We start from the raw sequence: 19,251 nt of genomic DNA, 5'->3' as shown, positions 1-19,251 counted from the left end.
GCAGAGAAAGCTTTCCACAAAATTCAACACCGATTTATGATAAAAAACCCTGCATAAATAGGCAAAGAGGGAACTTTCCTCAACATAGTAAAGGCCATATATGACAAACCCACAGCCAACATCATCCTCAATGGTGAAAAACTGAAAGCATTTCCACTAAGCTCAGGAACAAGACAAGGTTGCCCACTCTCAACACTCTTATTCAACATAGTTTTGGAAATTTAGCCACAGAAATCTGAGAAGAAAAGGAAATAAAATGAATCCAAATTGGAAAAGAAGAAGTAAACCTGTCACTGTTTTCAGATGACATGATACTATACATAGAGAATCCTAAAGGTGCTACCAGAAACTACTAGAACTAATCAATAAATTTGGTAAAGTAGCAGGATACAAAATTAATGCACAGAAATCTCTGTGCAAAATTGCCAAAGCAATCTTGAGAACGAAAAAACGAGCTGGAGGAATCAGGCTCCCTGTCTTCAGACTATACTACAAAGCTACAGTAATCAAGACAGTATGGTACTGGCACAAAAACAGAAAGATAGATCAACGGAACAGGATAGAAAGCCCAGAGATATACCCACCCACACATGGTCACATTATCTTTGATAAAGGAGGCAGGAATGTACAGTGGAGAAAGGACAGCCTCCTCAATAATTGGTGATGGGAAAACTGGACAGGTACATGTAAAAGTGTGAGATTAGATCACTCCCTAACACCATACACAAAGTTAAGCTCAAAATGGATTAAAGACCTAAATGTAAGGCCTCAAACTATCAAACTCTTAGAGGAAAATATAGGCAGAACACTCTATGACATAAATCACAGTAAGATCCTTTTTGACCCACCTCCTAGAGAAATGGAAATAAAAACAAAAATAAACAAATGGGACCTAATGAAACTTCAAAGCTTTTGCACAACAAACGAAACCATAAACAAGACTAAAAAATAACCCTCAGGGGCTTCCCTGGTGGCGCAGTGGTGGAGAGTCCGCCTGCCGATGCGGGGGACACGGGTTCGTGCCCCGTTCCGGGAGGATCCCACATGCCATGGAGCGGCTGGGCCAGTGAGCTATGGCCGCTGAGCCTGCACGTCCTGAGCCTGTGTTCCGCAACGGGAGAGGCCACAACAGTGAGAGGCCCGCTTACCGCAAAAAAAAAAAAAAGATAACCCTCAGAATGGGAGAAAATATTTGCAAATGAAGCAACTGAAAAAGGATTAATCTCCAAAGTTTATAAGCAGCTCATGCAGCTCAATAGCAAAGTAACAAACAAACAAATCCAAAAATGGGCAGAAGACCTAAAAAGACATTTCTCCAAAGAAAGTATACAGCCTGCCAACATACACATGAAAGACTGATCAACATCACTAATCATTAGAGAAATTCAAATCAAAATTACAATGAGATATCATCTCACACCTGTCAGAATGGCCATCATCAAAAAATCTAGAAACAATAATTGCTGGAGACGGTGTGGAGAAAAGGGAACACTCTTGCACTGCTGGTGGGAATGTGAATTGGTACAGCCACCATGGAGAACAGTATGGAGCTTCCTTAAAAAAACTACAAATAGAACTGCCATATGACCCAGCAATCCCACTACTGTGCATATACCCTGAGAAAACCATGATTGAAAAAGTGTCATGTACCAAAATGTTCATTGCAGCTCTATTTAAAATAGCCCAGAGATGGAAACAACCTAAGTGCCCATCATCGGATGAATGCATAAAGAAGATGTGGCACATATATACAATGGAATATTACTCAGCCATGAAAAGAAAAGAAATGAGCTATTTGTAATGAGGTGGATAGACCTAGAGTCTTTCATACAGAGTGAAGTAAGTCAGAAAGAGAAAGACAAATACCGTATGCTAACACATATATATGGAATGTAAGAAAAAAAAATGTCATGAAGAACCTAGGGCTAAGACAGGAATAAAGACACAGACCTACTAGAGAACAGACCTGAGGATATTGGGAGGGGGAAGGGTGAGCTGTGACAAAGTGAGAGAGAGGTATGGACAATATACACTACCAAACATAAGGTAGATAGCTAGTGGGAAGCAGCCGCATAGCATAGGGAGATTGGGTCTGTGCTTTATGACCGCCTGGAGGGGTGGGATAGGGAGGGTGTGAGGGAGGGAGACCCAAGAGGGAAGAGATATGGGAACATATGTATATGTATAACTGATTCACTTTGTTATAAAGCAGAAACTAACACACCGTTTTAAAGCAATTATTCCCCAATAAAGATGTTAAAAAAAAAAAAGACACACTCCTACTAGAGAATGGACTTAAGGATATCAGGAGGCGGAAGGGTAAGTTGTGACAAAGCGAGAGAGAGGCATGGACATATATACAGTACCAAACATAAGGTAGATAGCTAGTGGGAAGCAGCCGCATAGCACAGGGAGATCAGCTCTGTGCTTTGTGACCTTCTGGAGGGGTCGGATAGGGAGGGTGGGAGGGAGGGAGACCCAAGAGGGAAGAGACATGGGAACATAGGTATATGTAGAACTGATTCACTTTGTTATAAAGCAGAAACTAACACACCATTGTAAAGCAATTATACCCTAATAAAGTTGTTAAGATAATAATAATAAAGATTCTTTCACTTCAGAATTAGGAAAAAAGAGACAAATACCATATGCTAACACATATATATGGAATTTAAGAAAAGCAAATGTCAGGAAGAACCTAGGGTAACACAGGAATAAAGACACAGACCTACTAGAGAATTGACTTGAGGATATGGGGAGGGGGAAAGGTAAGCTGTGACAAAGTGAGAGAGTGCCATGGACATATAAACACTACCAAAAGTAAAATAGATAGCTAGTTGGAAGCAGCCGCATAGCACAGGGAAATGAGCTCAGTGTTTTGTGACCACCTAAAGGTGTGGGATAGGGAGGTTGGGAGGGAGGGAGACGCAAGAGGGAAGAGATACGGGAACATATGTATATGTATAACTGATTCACTTTGTTATAAAGCAGAAACTAGCAAACCATTGTAAAGCAATTATACTCCAATTAAGATGTAAAAAAAAAAGAAATGAAGGAAACAATAGCAATTATCAATAAAATTAAACGCTGGTTTGTTGAGAAGATAAACAAAATTGATAAACCATTAGCCAGACTCATTAACAAAAAAATGAGAGAAGACTCAAGTCAATAGAATTAGAACCGAAAAAGGAGAAGTAACAACTGACACTGCAGAAATACAAAAGATCATGAGAGATTACTACAAGCAACTCAATGCCAATAAAATGGACAACCTGGAAGAAATGGACAAATTCTTAAAAATGCACAACCTGCCAAGACTGAATCAGGAAGAAATAGACAATATTAAAAAACCAATCGCAGCACTGAAATTGAAACTGTGATTTAAAATCTTCCAACAGAGCTTCCCTGGTGGCGCAGTCATTGGGAGTCCGCCTGCCGATGCAGTGGACACGAGTTCATGCATCGGTCAGGGAGGATCCCGGGCACCATGGAATGGCTGCGACCATGAGCCTCGTCCGCTGAGCCTGCGCTTCCGGAGCCTGTGTTCCGCAGCGTGAGAGGTCACTAAAGTGAGAGGCCTGTGTTGTGCAGAAAAATAAATAAATCAATCCAACAAACGAAAGCCCAGGACCACATGGCTTCACAGGCGAATTCTATCAAACATTTTGAGAAGAGCTAACACCTATCCTCAAAATCTTCCTAAATATAGCAGAGGCGGTAACACTACGAAACTTATTATATGAGGCCACCATCACCCTGATACCAAAACCAGACAAAGATGTTGCAAAGAAAGAAAACTACAGACCAATACCACTGATGAACACAGATGCAAAACTCCTCAACAAAATACTAGCAGACAGAATCCAACAGCACATTAAAAGGATAATACACCATGGTCAAGTGGGGTTTATTCCAGGAATGCAAGGATTCTTCAATATACGCAAATCAATCAATGTGATAAACCACATTAATAAATTGAAGGAGAAAAACCATATGATCATCTTAATAGATGCAGAGAAAGCTTTCGACAAAATTCAACATCATTTACGATAAAAACCCTGCAAGAAGTTGGCATAAAGGGAACTTTCCTCAACATAATAAAGGCCATATATGACAAACCCACAGCCAACGTCGTCCTCAATGGTGAAAAACTGAAAGCATTTCCACTAAGATCAGGAACAACACAAGGTTGCCCACTCTCACTACTCTTATTCAACATAGTTTTGGAAGTTTTCGCCACAGTAATCAGAGAGACAAAGAAATAAAAGGAATCCAAATCAGAAAAGCAGAAGTAAAGCTGTCACTGTTTGCAGATGACATGATACTATACATAGAGAATCCTAAACAGGCTACCAGAAAACTACCAGAGCTAATCAATGAATTTGGTAAAGTAGCAGGATACACAATTAATGCACAGAAATCTCTGGCATTGTTATACACTAATGATGAAATATCTGAAAGTGAAATTAAGAAAACACTCCAGTTACCATTGCAACAAAAAGAAAAAAATATCCAGAAATAAACCTACCTAAGGAGACAAAAGACCTGTATGCAGAATATTATAAGATACTGATGAAAGAAATTAAAGGTGAGAGAAATAGATGGAGAGATATACCATGTTCTTGGATTGGAAAAATCAACATTGTGAAAGTGACTCTACTACCCAAAGCAATCTACAGATTCAATGCAATTCCTATCAAACTACCACTGGCATTTTTCAAAGAAGTAGAACAAAAATTTTCACAATTTGTATGGAAACACAAAAGACCCCGAATAGCCAAAGTAATCTTGAGAATGAAAAATGGAGCTGGAGGGATCAGGCTCCCTGACTTCAGACTATACTATAAAGCTACAGTAATCAAGACAGTATGGTCCTGGCACAAAACAGAAAGATAGATCAATGGAACAGGATAGAAAGCCCAGAGATAAACCCACGCACATATGATCACCTTATATTTGATAAAGGGGGCAGGAATGTACAGTGGAGAAAGGACAGACTCTTCAGTAAGTGGTGCTGGGAAAACTGGACAGGTACATGTAAAAGTATGAGATTAGATCACTCCCTAACACCATACACAAAAATAAGCTCAAAATGGATTAAAGACCTAAATGTAATGCCAGAAACTATCAAAGTCTTAGAGGAAAACATACGCAGAACACTCTATGACACAAATCACAGCAAGATCCTTTTTGACCCACTTCCTAGAGAAATGGAAATAAAAACAAAAATAAACAAATGGGACCTAATGAAACTTTAAAACTTTTGCACACCAAATGAAACCATAAACAAGACAAAAATCCAACCCTCAGAATGGGAAAAATATTTGCAAATGAAGCAACTGACAAAGGATTAATCTCCAAAATTTATAAGCAGCTCATGCAGCTCAATAACAGGAAAACAAACAATCCAATCCAAAAATGGTCAGAAGACCTAAATAGACATTTCTCCAAAGAATATATACAGATTGCCAACAAACACATGAAAGAATGCTCAACATCATTAATCATTAGAGAATTGCAAATCAAAACTACAATGAGATATCATCTCACACCGGTCAGAATGGCCATCATCAATAAATCTAGAAACAATAAATGCTGGAGAGGATGTGGAGAAAAGGGAACACTGTTGCACTGCTGGTGGGAATGTGAATTGGTACAATCACTATGGAGAACAGTATGGAGTTTCCTTAAAAAACTACAAATAGAACTACCATACGACCCACCAATCCCACTACTGGGCATATACCCTGAGAAAACCATAATTCAAAAGGAGTCATGTAACAAAATATTCACTGCAGCTCTATTTACAATAGCCCCGAGATGGATGCAACCTAAGTGTCCATCATTGGATGAATGGATAAAGAAGATGTAGCATATATATACAATGGAATATTACTCAGCCATAAAAATAAACGAAATTGAGTTATTTTTAGTGAGAAGGATGGACCTAGAGTCTGTCATACAGAGTGAAGTAAGTCAGAAAGAGAAAGACAAATACCGTATGCTAACACATATATATGGAATCTAAGAAAAAAATGTCATGAAGAACCTAGGGGTAAGACGGGAATAAAGACACAGACCTACTAGAGAATGAACTTGAGGATATGGGGAGAGGAAGGTTAAGCTGTTACAAAGTGAGAGAGTGCCATGGACATATATACACTATCAAACATAAAATAGATAGGTAGTGGGAAGCACCCGCATAGCACAGGAGATCAGCTGGGTGTTTTGTGACCACCTGGATGGGTGGGATCGGGAGGGTGGGAGGGAGGGAGACGCAAGAGTGTGGAGATATGGGAACTGATTCACTTTGTTTTAAAGCAGAAACTAACACACCATTGTAAAGCAATTATACTCCAATAAAGATGTTTAAAAAAAAAAAGAACCTAGGGGTAAGACAGGAATAAAGACACAGATATACTAGAGAATGGACTTGAGGATTTGGGGACGGGGAAGGGTAAGCTGTGACAAAGTGAGTGAGTGGCATGGACATATATACACTACCAAATGTAAAATCGATACCTAGTTGGAAGCAGCCGAATAGCACAGCGAGATCAGCTTGGTGCTTTGTTATCACCTAGAGGGGTGCGATAGGGAGGGTGGGAGGGAGGGAGACGCAAGAGGGAAGAGATATGGGAACATATGTATATGTATAGCTGATTCACTTTGTTATAAAGCAGAAACTAACACACCATTGTTAAGTAACTCTACTCCAATAAAGATGTTTTAAAAAAAGTTCATCCAGAAGCTCTTATCTCACTTGCATTTAATTCACTTTTAAAACTTTCATCATATCAAGTGAAGGTCTTATTTGACCTGTAGTAAACCTAGCTACAAGAGAAGTATTATACTTAACATTGATGACTTTAAAGACATCTATATTAATCAAACCAAGAGGCTGGAGCTAATGCCAGGTATTAATTTAATACTGAATATTTTCTATATCACGTGAACGTGCAATTTACTCTGGCCAGTTTCTTTCTTATTTATGAATATTTATATACACATCAAGGTCACCTGTCTAGATGGTTAAATCTTTTCTTACTAATATTTATGGCGAAGACACTTAAGACTTTTATTTGTCCTTAATAAGTTCCAGATTACCTGCCTCTTTTTCAAAACTTGTATTTTAAAAGATAGCAGAGATAAAGGTTCTTGGAGAAAACCAGGTAGAATATTTGCATTTCAAAAGCATGGGAGGAGAAAGGCAAGTTCCTCCTGGGATGACTTTGTTCTCCTTTTGTTTGATACTTAAGAGCCTCTTAAATTAAATAGGGAAGGTTTGGGGAGTGGTGAAGAGATTGGTGGGTTTTGGATTATTTTTGTAACCATACCTCTGGCTATGTAAAGACTAGATTTGTAAAACAAGGACAGTTTTTTTTTCTTTCTTTTTCAAAGAATTGGGTGACTATCTCAATGATATTGAAGGACCCATTTATTTATATTGGAATGTTTTAGCTTAGGGGAGAGGGCCTCCCCAAAACTTCCTATCAGGTATGGTTAGTTTAGTCAGATCAGTGGCCTCCTACTTTGGTAATCTATTTACAAACACTTTTGGGAATCCTCCCTGGGTTTAAGAAATTATTTAATTATGGCCCTCAGTTCAGCCTTTGATCTAAAGAGGCTTGTCTACAGGCTCATGTGATCCCATATTTAAAGGTAGCTGGACAATTTTTGCCCAAATTTTTGTCCATTCAATTTTTATCCTGTAGGCATCCTTGGCTTGAATTTTATAAACACACCGAATGGAAGCATTCATGGCATTAGAGTGTCTGAATTTGTCTACTCAAAGGCAAAGAGTTACTGGGAGTCTGGGTACAGAGGATCGCGACCTTTTGTTCTAGCACTGTGAACAAGTTTAACAGCCCATAGTTTAAAAACTTAGACGGGGTGGAATGGAGACCTCTTCTGGTTGGGGACTGAGGTTGACTCTTCTGGCCAAGAGCAACTGTTTCTCTTGGTGGGTCCCTTTTCTGTGAGAGTCTCCACCTTGGACTGTCTGGAATTTAGTAAGTCCCTTCCCAATGCCAACTTAAAAATAATGCACAATGTGAGTGTTGTGAGTTTTTATTTGGGGAAAATGAGAACTATAGCCTGAGAGACAGCATCTCAGGTAGCTCTGAGAAACTGCTCCAGAGAGGTAGGGGGGAAGGTCAGTATATATGTGATTTTGGTGAAGGGGGAGTACATGTGCACATATTTTTTGCAGAAGGTTCTGATAGTCTGGTGAAGGTACTGCTAGTCACGAGGTGCAGAATCACCTTTAAGGATTTTAGTGCTTTTCTAGATATGAGGAGATACAAGAATTGGGCTCATAAAATCGTCTCCTAAAAATATCTAACTGTCTGAAGACCTGTTCTGCCAGTTTTTCCCAGAGCACAGAGTGCCTCATTTTTGCTTTCCACCCTGAACTCCTTTCAGGGGGTGTTGAAAGTCAGCAGCTGCAGCAGCTCATGATTTAATCTTTGTAGAGGTAGAAAGCAAATGTCAACGGCAAGTGCCAATTTGTCGTTGACACCAGTAAGGGGACGGAGCACTCAGGCATGAGCAGAAACTGAGGCGCAAAGGTACAATTTCCTATAAAGCAGTTGAGGGGAGGGGTGAATCGTTTGATTTAGGGCTTTCCATCAGTCCACATTATCATACAGGATTGGGGGGACTAGAGTCCTGGGAAATCAGTCAGCACAAAGTAGGCGGCCCACATATCTAATAAGAAGATAACTTTCCTACCTGCCACGTCAAGTGTTACCCGAGGCTCCTCCAGAGAAATGACCAGGTGTGCTTTGGGACACAGGAAGGGTCCGGGACCCATCAGTCTTCATCCTCTTGGCCATGATTGGTTTGGGAACCTGAGTCCTGTTCGGGACTGGAGGCAGTTCTGCTTCCAGTTGCATTCTAGTTGTATATTGCACAGGGTCCCAGTGGACTTTTCCCATACAGGGAGCATTAGTCTTTCCAGTGGCCCTCCTGGCTACTCTTAAAACATATGCTTTCTCGGCGAGACAGTGGCTCTGATCTAGCCTTCCTGTATCCTGTCCTCACCAGATGCTTAAAACAGATGCTTAAACAGATGCTTAAAGCAGATGCTTTCTCGGCAAAACAGTGGCTCTGATCTAGCCTTCCTGTATCCTGTCCTCACCATGGGTCTTCACAAGGGAGGGTAACCCTGAGGTGGTGCAGGTCTTAGGGCTGCCACCAGTAATTGTGCTTTTTTGCTGTTGTCCCTGATGCTGAAAGCTCAGCTCCTCTGTACACAGGCACCAAATTGAACCTCCAAGACAGAGTTTGGGGTGAAGTAGAAAAGGATAGCTTTATTGCTTTGCCAGGCAAAGGGGGACACAGCAGGCTCCCGCCTCAAAAATCTATGTGTCCCAAAGAAGATGTGGCACATATATAGAATGGAATATGACTCAGCCATAAAAAGAAATGAAATTGAGTTATTTGTAGTGAGGTGGATGGACTTAGAGACTATCATACAGAGTGAAGTAAGTCAGAAAGAGAAAAATAAATACCACATGCTAACACATATATTTGGAATCTAAAAAAAAAATGGTTCTGAAGACCCTAGGGGCAGGACAGGAATAAAGATGCAGACATAGAGAATGGACTTCAGGACACGGGGAGGGGAAGGGTAAGCTGGGATGAAGTGAGAGTGGCATGGACATATATACACTACCAAACGTAAAATAGATAGCTAGTGGGAAGAAGCTGCATAGCACAGGGAGATCAGCTCAGTGCTTTGTGACCACCTAGAGGGGTGGGATAGGGAGGGTGGGAGGGAGACGCAAGAGGGAAGAGATATGGGGTTATATGTATACGTATAGCTGATTCGCTTTGTTATAAAGCAGAAACTAACACACCATTGTAAAGCAGTTATACTCCAATAAAGATGTATAAAAAAAAAAAATGTGTCCCAACCCGGGAGGATTTAAGGGGTTTTATAGCAATAGTTCAAAGGGTGGGCTTGTTGACAAGATTAGGGTGTGTGTAGGGCTCCTCTCCTCTCCTAACCTTGATGAGCTTCTTTGGTCCCTTTAATCTTTTTTATTTTAATTTTAAAAAAATTTTAAATGATCTTTTTTTAAAAAGAATTTATTTGGGGGGGGTGGGTTTGGTTTTGATTTTGTGGGGTTTTTTTTGTTGTTCCCTTTACTCTTGCATCAGGTGGTTTCTTGGCTGCTTCTCCCTTGATTAGCAGCTGTTCAAATATGCCCTTTGGAACTCAGGGAAGGTCATGGAGGCTGGAGTCTTACCTATGAGAAACAGGGGGCAAAAAGGCCTCCAAACATGGGAGCCCCACAGAGCCCCCCTCAGTTTCATCCCTGAATCCTTTTTGTCTCTTCAACCCTATCTCAATTGTTAAATACTCCAAAGGCCAAATGCATGAGCTGATTGATGGGGGTCTGGGTTCTCCAGCTCCTCAGATGGGGCATTAGGGGTAGATGATCCGGAAGACTGTCCCAGCTGTATACCTCAAGGAGGTGGACTCATAAAGAGATCATCTAAAACATCAGGCTCCTGTGGGGGAAGAAGGCACTTTGAAGGGATGTGAGCCAGGCACACCAAGCAGGAGTTATTTAGACTTGGATTTTGGAATAGGGTCATGAACATTTGGATGTATAGGACTTCCCCTCATTTACCTTTCCTTTTACAAAATAGGCTCAACTGCAAGATGGTATTGTAATTCAATGACCCATTTTTTTGGCCAGATCTCTTGGTCCCCTAGTTTGTATTCGGGCCATGAATATTGCAAAAGAAAATTAATTTTTTCTTAAACCATCCTGTCTAAATTTTCCCCAATTAGCTAATGTGCATCTTAGTGGGCAGTCCTTCAGGATGCTTGTAGTCACCCCCATTTTTTATTAGGATGTCTTGACAAGACGTGGGTCTGCTGCATCCTGGCCAGGTGGTAGTTATTTGTCCTGGTGTTCTCCCAGTGTCAACAGTGGGGTCTCTGTGAGCACCCAAAATCTGCCTGGTCGGTGAGCCTGAGGAGGCCCCTTGGATTAGTCAAGGAAAGGAACAAGAGCCTGTGGGAGAAAAAGCAACCAGAGTCCCAGGGCCTAAATCCTTCAGAGAGGGAGGGAAGAGACCTAGGCCCTGAGCCAACTAAACGGATTACCTTTATCACTGAAACAAAAGAAAGAGAAACAAATAATGTAGGACTGGAGCACCACAAGGCAGTGATAACAATACAAAGCAAAAGCTCCTCTCAGGATATGGTCCTTGTGATGTTGAAGAGGGCTGCCTCTCCACAGAAGTAAAAGAGGTAACACCCAACCTGCTGGCAAAGCTGGCCAGGAGGCTCAAGGATCAACAGAGAGTCCAAGAAGTCAGGAGAGAAGGAGAGTATAAGAGAAATCCATGACAGGAGGGAAGGTGTACAGCCATGACACTTCCCAGAATAGAGAGGAGCTGGCAGGAAGGTGTACAGTCATGATACTTCCTAGGCCAGAGATTCATAAGCCCACTGAGAAATGTGCTCGACCACTAACCTCTGCTCAGGGGTTGATAGTCTGCCCTCGACCCCCACGAGGGAAGTTTTCACCCACAAAGAAGAGGTTTTTTAACAGCTTCATGTGCAGAATCTCCTTAAGCACCTTTCTCTGTGTTATTAGCCTTTTTTTGCCTCTCATTACGCAAGCACCTTCCTATAATACTTTAGATTGATCATCTTTAAAAGGAAAATGTGATATAAGTTCCTTTCTTGGTAATCTTACTTCCTGACATGCTATCACATCTCAGTCCGTCTTTCTTGGAAGTGCACCGGGTTTTTTTGCACTGATTCTGTATTAGTTTTCTATTATTGCCATAACAGATTTATCACAAACTTGGAGGCTTAACATGACACATTTATTATATTATAGTTCTGTAGGTCAGAAATCCAATATGAGTCTCATTGAGTGAAAATCAAGGAGTTGGCTGGCTGCATTTCTTTCTGAGGGCTTTAGGGGGAAATCTGTGTCTTACTCATTTGGTTATTGGCAGAATTCAGTTCCTCTTAACTGTAGGTCTGAGATCCCTGTTTCCTTGCTGGCTGTTGACTGAGGGCTTTTCCCAGCTTCTAGAAGCCACCTGCATTCTTTGGCTTGTTGTATACTTCTTCCATATTCAAAGACAACAACAACAGGTCGAGTCCTTCTCACATTAGAAATTCTCCATTTTCTTTTTTTATCTGAGAGGTATAAACTTTGGAAATTTATATCACCTAGGATATATGTATATGTTTGAACAGCACTGCACTAAAAAAATTACGGTGACACTAAGAGAATGTCAGATTACTTTTCTTTTAAAATAATATTTATATGATTTACTTTTGAGGAAAAAATAGAAAACAGAAGCATTTTATGTTGTTGTAAGATAATCTCTTCTGAAATCATAAAATCTGGGTTCAAATATGATTTCTTGATTTTCTAATTATATCATTTGAAGCAAGTCCAGCTTCTGAGTCCAGTTTTCGTCTTTTTAAATGAAAATAATGTCTGTCACATTTGACTCATAAGCTATTGTGAAAGTCAAGTGACATAAGTCAAATAAAAAAGCTATGTGCATGTACAATATATTAAATCAATTGCAATTTTAGTTTCAGAGCTCCCAAATCAATATGCGTCAAATCCTCCAAGCTTCCAAGGTCAGCCATACACTACCACACTTGACCTGCAAAAAGGTGAATAAAAGAACATTTTCTTTTTTTTTTTTCTGATTCGGGGGCTCTGGCTCATTCAGGCCGGGGGGAGGGAGGGGCACGGAGTGTAGGGCGAGCCTGCGGCGGCAGAGGCCGGCGTGACGTTGCACCAGCCTGAGGCGCGCGTGTGTTCTCCCAGGGAAGTTTTCCCTGGATCACGGGACCCTGGCAGTGGCGGGCTGCACAGTCACCCGGGAGGGGAGGTGTGAATAGTGACCTGTGCTCGCACACAGGCTTCTTGGTAGCGGCAGCAGCAGCCTTAGCGTCTCATGCCCGTCTCTAGGGTCCGCGATGTTAGCCGCGGCTCGCGCCCGTCTCTGGAGCTCCTTTAAGCAGCGCTCTTAATCCCCTTTCCTCGCGCACCAGGAAACAAAGAGGCAAGAAAAAGTCTCCTGCCTCTTCGGCAGGTCCAGACTTTTTCCCGGACTCCCTCGCGGCTAACCGTGGTGCACTAACCCCTTCAGGCTGTGTTCACACCGCCAGTCCTCTCCCTGCGATCCGACGGAAGGCCGAGCCTCAGCTCCCAGCCCCCGCCCGCGCCGGCGGTGAGCAGACAAGCCTCTCGGGCTGGTTGAGTGCTGGTCAGCACCGATCCTCTGTGCGGGAATCTCTCCGCTAAAAGCACATTTTCTGACTATTACCCTCAACCATAAAGAACGTATAAAAGTGTCCTCATGGAGCATAGAGACAGAAATTTTTCTGCACGTGGACTATATGTACCCTGCACCCTCTAATAAGGGTGGGTATTAATGGAAGCTTTTATCTTCATCTCACAAATTATTTTTCAGCTTTTTTGAGGTATAATCTGTTTTCATTTTTTAAAAAATATTTGTTGTTTATTTATTTATTTATTGGCCACACTGTGCAGCTTGTGGGATCTTAGTTCCCTGACCAGGGATCAAACCCCAGGCCCTTGGCAGTGAAAGCAGGGAGTCCTAACCACTGGACTGCCAGGGAATTTCCCTGTTGAGGTATAATTGACAAAATTGTAAGATATTTAAAGAGTAATCGTGGTGATTTGTTATACATATACATTGTGAAAGGATTCCCATCATCTAGTTAATCTGCACATTTATCACCTCGCATTTTTTTTTTTTTTTTTGGTGAGAGCATTTAAGTTCTAATCTCTTAGCAAATTTCAATTATGTAATACAGTGTTATCAACTATAGTTAACATGTTTTACATTAGATCCTCAAACTTTCTTCATCTTATAGTTGAAAATTTGTAACCTTTTACAAACCTGTCTCTATTTCCTCCACACCCTAGCTCCTAGCAACTATTTTTCTACTCTATGTTACTAAGAGTTTGACTTTTTTTTTTTTAGATTCCACATATAAGTGATACCATGCAGTGTTTGTCTTTCTCTCTCTGGCTTATTTCACTCAGCATAATGCTGTCAAAATTTATCCGTTATGTCAGAATGTCAGAAATGTCAGAATTTCCTTCATTTTCATGGCTGATTATACATATATATATGTATATATATATTATTAATATATTATATATATTATATATTAATATATAATAACTTCTTTATTATATCAGCCTTTGATAGACACTTAGGTTGTTTCCATATCTTGGCTCTTGTGAATAATGCTATAATGAATATGGGAGTGTAGCTATCTTTTCAATGTCCTGTTTTTATTTCTTTTGGATATATATGCAGAAATCTCCATTTTCTTTTGTCTTCCCATCTCTCTCTGATTCTCCTGAGGAAAAATTCTCTGCTTTAAGGGACTCATGCAACTACAGTGTGACCACCCAGGTAATCCAGAATCATCTTCCCCATCTCAATGTTCTTAATCACATCAGCAAACTTCCTTTTGCCATGGAACTAGGGTGTGAATATCTTTGGATAGCCATAATTCTGCCTACTACAGATTCCATTATAGCAACCAAACTGATATCCAGAGTGTGATACATCTATCCTTTCATTCCATCAATAAAAATATATTGAGCATCTTTTAAATTCTAGGCATTTTTCTAGATGCTAGGGTCACAAAATTAAGACACCTAACTTACCCAAGGAGTTCATAAGCTGATGTGGTAAGTGCTGTAAGTAGAAATTGGAATAGAGTGTTATAAGGGAAAAGAGGAGGGCGTATGCTAGTAAGGTCTGGGATGACCTCCTGTGTGAATCAATGTCTAAGCAGCATCTTAATAAAAAGAGTAGAAGTATTAAGTTAGGATGGGTGATGGTAGAGAGACAAATAGATGGAATAACTTTAAGCAATGAGAATAGAATACCAAAGGTACAGAAGTTTGATATAGCCTGTTCTTGTTGGGGGATGGAGGTGGATGGTAAGCATATCTACAAGTCAAATAGGTTTCCTAGAGTGGAGAGATGAAACTAGATTAGCAAGCTAGAGCATGAACGTGAAGACCTTATGTGCCTTGCTAGATAGGTTTAAGATAAATACGTAGGAAATTAGAAGTCATTGAAGATTTTTAAAGAGGGTACTATGTTCGCATTTATATTTTATATAGATCATACTAGTGATCATATGGAGGATGGTGTAAAGATTGGGGTGAGACCATTTAAGATGCTTTTGTGATAATCCTGAGAAGAAATGATAAGGACCTGAACTCAGTCAATCATAGTTGAGATGGGCTTCCCTGATGGCACAGTGGTTGAGAGTCCGCCTGCCGATGCAGGGGACACGGGTTCGTGCCCCAGTCCGGGAAGATCCCACATGCCGCGGAGCAGCTGGGCCCGTGAGCCATGGCCGCTGAGCCTGCATGTCCGGAGCCTGTGCTCCGCAACGGGAGAGGCCACAACAGTGAGAGGCCCGCGTACCGCAAAAAAATAATAATATTATTAGTTGGGATGAATAACAGAGGAATGGATTTGAGAAAGGTTGATGAAGTATTACTAAATACATGACATATCAATCAAGGTTAAACTAGAGAAACAGAGCCAGTAAGAGATACATATTAAGAAATTTATTGCAAAGAATTGACCTATGTGATTTTGGGGACTGGCTAGGCAAGTCTGAAATCCACAGAGCAGTCTCTCAGGAGTTTCAGGCTGGACCTCTGGCACAAACTGAAGTTGGTGTTCATAGGAGATATTTCTTCTCCAGGAAAGTCTCAGGTCTGCTCTTAAGGCCTATCAACTGATTGAATCAGATACACCCAGATTATCTAGGATAATCTCCTTTACTTAAAGGAGATTACAGACATTAATCACTTGTACAAAATGGTTTCACAGTAATACCTAGATCTGTGCTTGATTGAACAACTGGAAAATCTAACTAGCCAAGTTTACATATTAAAAGACCATCACAAATGGGATGGGGGCCAATGGAGACAGAATAATAAAGAATGATTCTTAAGTTTCTGTCTTGAGTATTAGATGAAATCACTAACCGACATATAGAATACAAGAGGAGCAAGTTTTGGACGTTTTGAGTAAGATATATCTGTAAAGTTATGAGATTGCAGAACTAGCAGGTAAATACATTTGGAAACCATCAGCATAAAGGTGATAGTTGAACCAGGTGAGTAAAATAGATAATCTAGTAGGGGGTGTATATAGGGAAAAGTTACTAGCTGAGGAGGAAATTCTGGGGACCACCAACATTAAGGGATTATCTAGAAAAAGATGAAAAGCTAAAGTATAAATAGGATGAGGGGAGGATCCAGAAGTTTTTGATGCCCAGTTTTAAGAAAACATGTAGTGAACAGCAGTAGAGGTTCAGTAAGTTTAGTGCTGAAATATAACCATTAATTTGTGAATTAAGTTCATTAGTGAATTTAGCATGATTGGTTTCAATGTTGTTAGAGCAAAAGCCATATTGCAGTGGGTTAAGGAGTGACTAGGAGGTGCCAAATTGAAGCTAGTTGGTGTAGACCACTCATAGGAGATGTTTAACTGAGAAGGGGAAGATAAAAATTAGATGATATAGAAAATGGTAGAAATTTGAGAAAGTGTATTGGCTGAAAGTAACAAGAAAAGAGGGAGAGATTGATGATCTAGGAGAGAAGACAATTCATAATAACTGAGAAGGAAAAGAAATAGGCCTAGTTGTTAGAGGGCGATGCAATGCCAAGGGAAGCACTTGTTTTCTTCTTTGGACGAGAACAAAATAATGGCTCTCAATGAAGGTAGTATAAACCCAAAGGATGGTTTGAAAGTTTGTGAGAAGCATTTTAGAATATCATAATGGGGACTTTCCTAACAGTCCAGTGGTTAACACTGCGCGATTCCACTGTAGGGGGACACGGGCTCAATCCCTGGTCGGGGAACTAAGATCCCACATGCCACGTGGCATGGCCAAAAAAAAAAAAAAAAAGAATATCATAATGATGGAGGGCTTCCTGGCATATCGTGGGCAGGGTCAAGATTCCCAAATGTCCTGCAATATGCAGGACAGCCTGCACAAAATTTAATTTTTCTATATCCCATACAACTTGAATAGCCCATTGAATATTCATATAGGTGAAAAGTATGTTTACGTTGATCTAGGCCTTGAATTGAACTCCATTTTATATACAAAGAAGAAAGTTTTAATATACACTGACTTTTCCCAGAATACAACTACCATGTAAGCCAACTTAAGATCTTACTTTGTTTTGTTCATGATGTTACCAAGAATGTTCATAATTTTGGAAAATCATGTCACATACAAAAATGCTGCTCTTGGATATTTGAAATAACGGTAATAACATACCTGTATCGGTCATCATTTGTAGTTGCCACATTTACAGGCATTTTCTGTATATTTTTCTACATATGTCTTTTAGTGTTATGTCCCAGCATTTACATATTGAAATACATCTTATTTCTTTATAAACTACTTTCTTTGTATTTCTCTTTCATATTATTGATAACAAATTTTTGAAATTTTGTGTATTTAATTTCATGATATTAAAATAGGTATTAAAATATTTAAGAAAGTGGGCTAGATAGGATTGAGAAAACTAACCAGAGGAAAGAAGATAAAAATGGGTGAGAATGTTAATAAACTTTATGTAGAGATGCAGGAATTTGTGAGAATGGCCATGCATTATGCTTTGTGGTAGAGGTTACCATAACTCTAATTGACAAATCTAGTGAATTGTTTTCAGTCCTTATCTTGACCTTCTGTAACATTTAAAATTATCTCCTCTCTTCCTTTCTATGACACCCTTCACTTCCAGTTCTCCTCTTTCATTGTTTTCTCACTTTCCTTTTCTGAATACTCTATCTGGATCCTTAGATTTGGTGGTTCCTGAATCTCATTGTTTTGATTCTCACTTCTGCTTGGCAATCTCACTCACTGCTTTGAGTTAATTAAACATTATGCAGATGACTCCCAAATCTGTATCTCCAACACAAGTCTTTATGCCAGGCTTCAGACTCATGAAGCCAACTGCCTGCTGGCTTTTTCTATGTGGATGCCTTACCAGCATCTCAAACTGAACACAGCTAAAACTGAACTTTTCATGGCTCCACCAGCAGCACCACAAACCTTTTTCTTGTTGGTATTAATACTCCCAAGGCAAAAACGAGGGCATCATGTCATATTTCTCCTTTCACACTTCCACAGTTTAATCTGTCACAAAATCATAATTATTATTCCTTCAAAATATCTCATGAATTTTTCTTCTTTTCCATTCCCAAATCTCCATTCCCATACCCTGGTTTGGACCCTTACCATTTTTCTCCTAAATGACAATAATAGTTTTCTAACTGATCTCCAGCTTGTTCCACTACTGCTTGTTGACCCTTGGTACAGCCTCTAGAATTAGTATCTAACCATATTTTTACCTACTTAAAATCCTTTAATGACTTCCTATTTTCTATGATAAAATGTTAACCTGACCTAAAAGATTCTCTATGATAATCCTCTTACTCAAGCCTTGCTTGTTGCCTCTAATTCCTATCCCCCATCCCAGACTTCTACAACCCTCTTCTTGTATTTTATATTCCATTAAGCTTTCCTTGAACTTTGTTATTTCATTCCCATTTCTTTGTACAGTTGGCTCCCTCTAATATCTTTAGGCCCTTGTCTACCTCATGAATTTTGTTCTTCAAAGCCCTTCTCAGCTGTCCTAGTCTCAGGAAAATATTCCCTCATTTCCTGTCCTCAGTCTCTAGATGTGACTACTCCCTCTTTGCTACTTCTCTGCCTGGTATTTGTCTATTACTGCATATATCATATACACACTTGGTAGATGCACATTGATTTGATTTGAATTCTCAGTGTAGTATCTTTCCATCTGGTTGATTAGGATTATTAAAAAAGAAATAAAGTACACAACAGAAGTTCATTGGTTTGTTTTCTTTGTTTTGCTTATTAATTGATATATAACTCATAGTAAAGTAATAAATCTTAAGTATATAGCTCAGTGAATTTGTATATATATTTATACACTTGTGTAACTACCACCACTTAAAACAAAATATAGAACATTTCCAGTAACTCAAAAGACCCATTTGTGCCCCTTCCAAGTCAGTACCCTCAAGAAGTAACCACTATTGTTACTTCTATCACCATTGGTTAATTTGGCCTGTTCTTGAACTTTGTATAAATGGAATCACAGAATATGTGCTCTTTTGACTGACAGGTTTTTGTATGAA

General features: G+C 39.9%; 1 protein-coding gene across 1 annotated transcript in view; it reads left to right on the top strand.

Annotated features, from left to right (window-relative positions):
* The window catches only part of NBDY (negative regulator of P-body association), a 51,458-nt gene extending 38,777 nt beyond the window's left edge, over positions 1-12,681 (top strand). Inside the window, exon 3 of the mRNA XM_073799693.1 lies at positions 12,584-12,681. The gene's annotated coding sequence lies outside the window, so the exon portion shown is untranslated. The remainder of the gene's footprint in view (positions 1-12,583) is intronic.
* The last annotated feature ends 6,570 nt before the right edge of the window (positions 12,682-19,251 follow it).

Source organism: Tursiops truncatus, chromosome X, assembly GCF_011762595.2.
Source record: "Tursiops truncatus isolate mTurTru1 chromosome X, mTurTru1.mat.Y, whole genome shotgun sequence".
Taxonomy (NCBI): domain Eukaryota; kingdom Metazoa; phylum Chordata; class Mammalia; order Artiodactyla; family Delphinidae; genus Tursiops; species Tursiops truncatus.
This window is presented reverse-complemented; position numbering and strand designations above follow the sequence as displayed.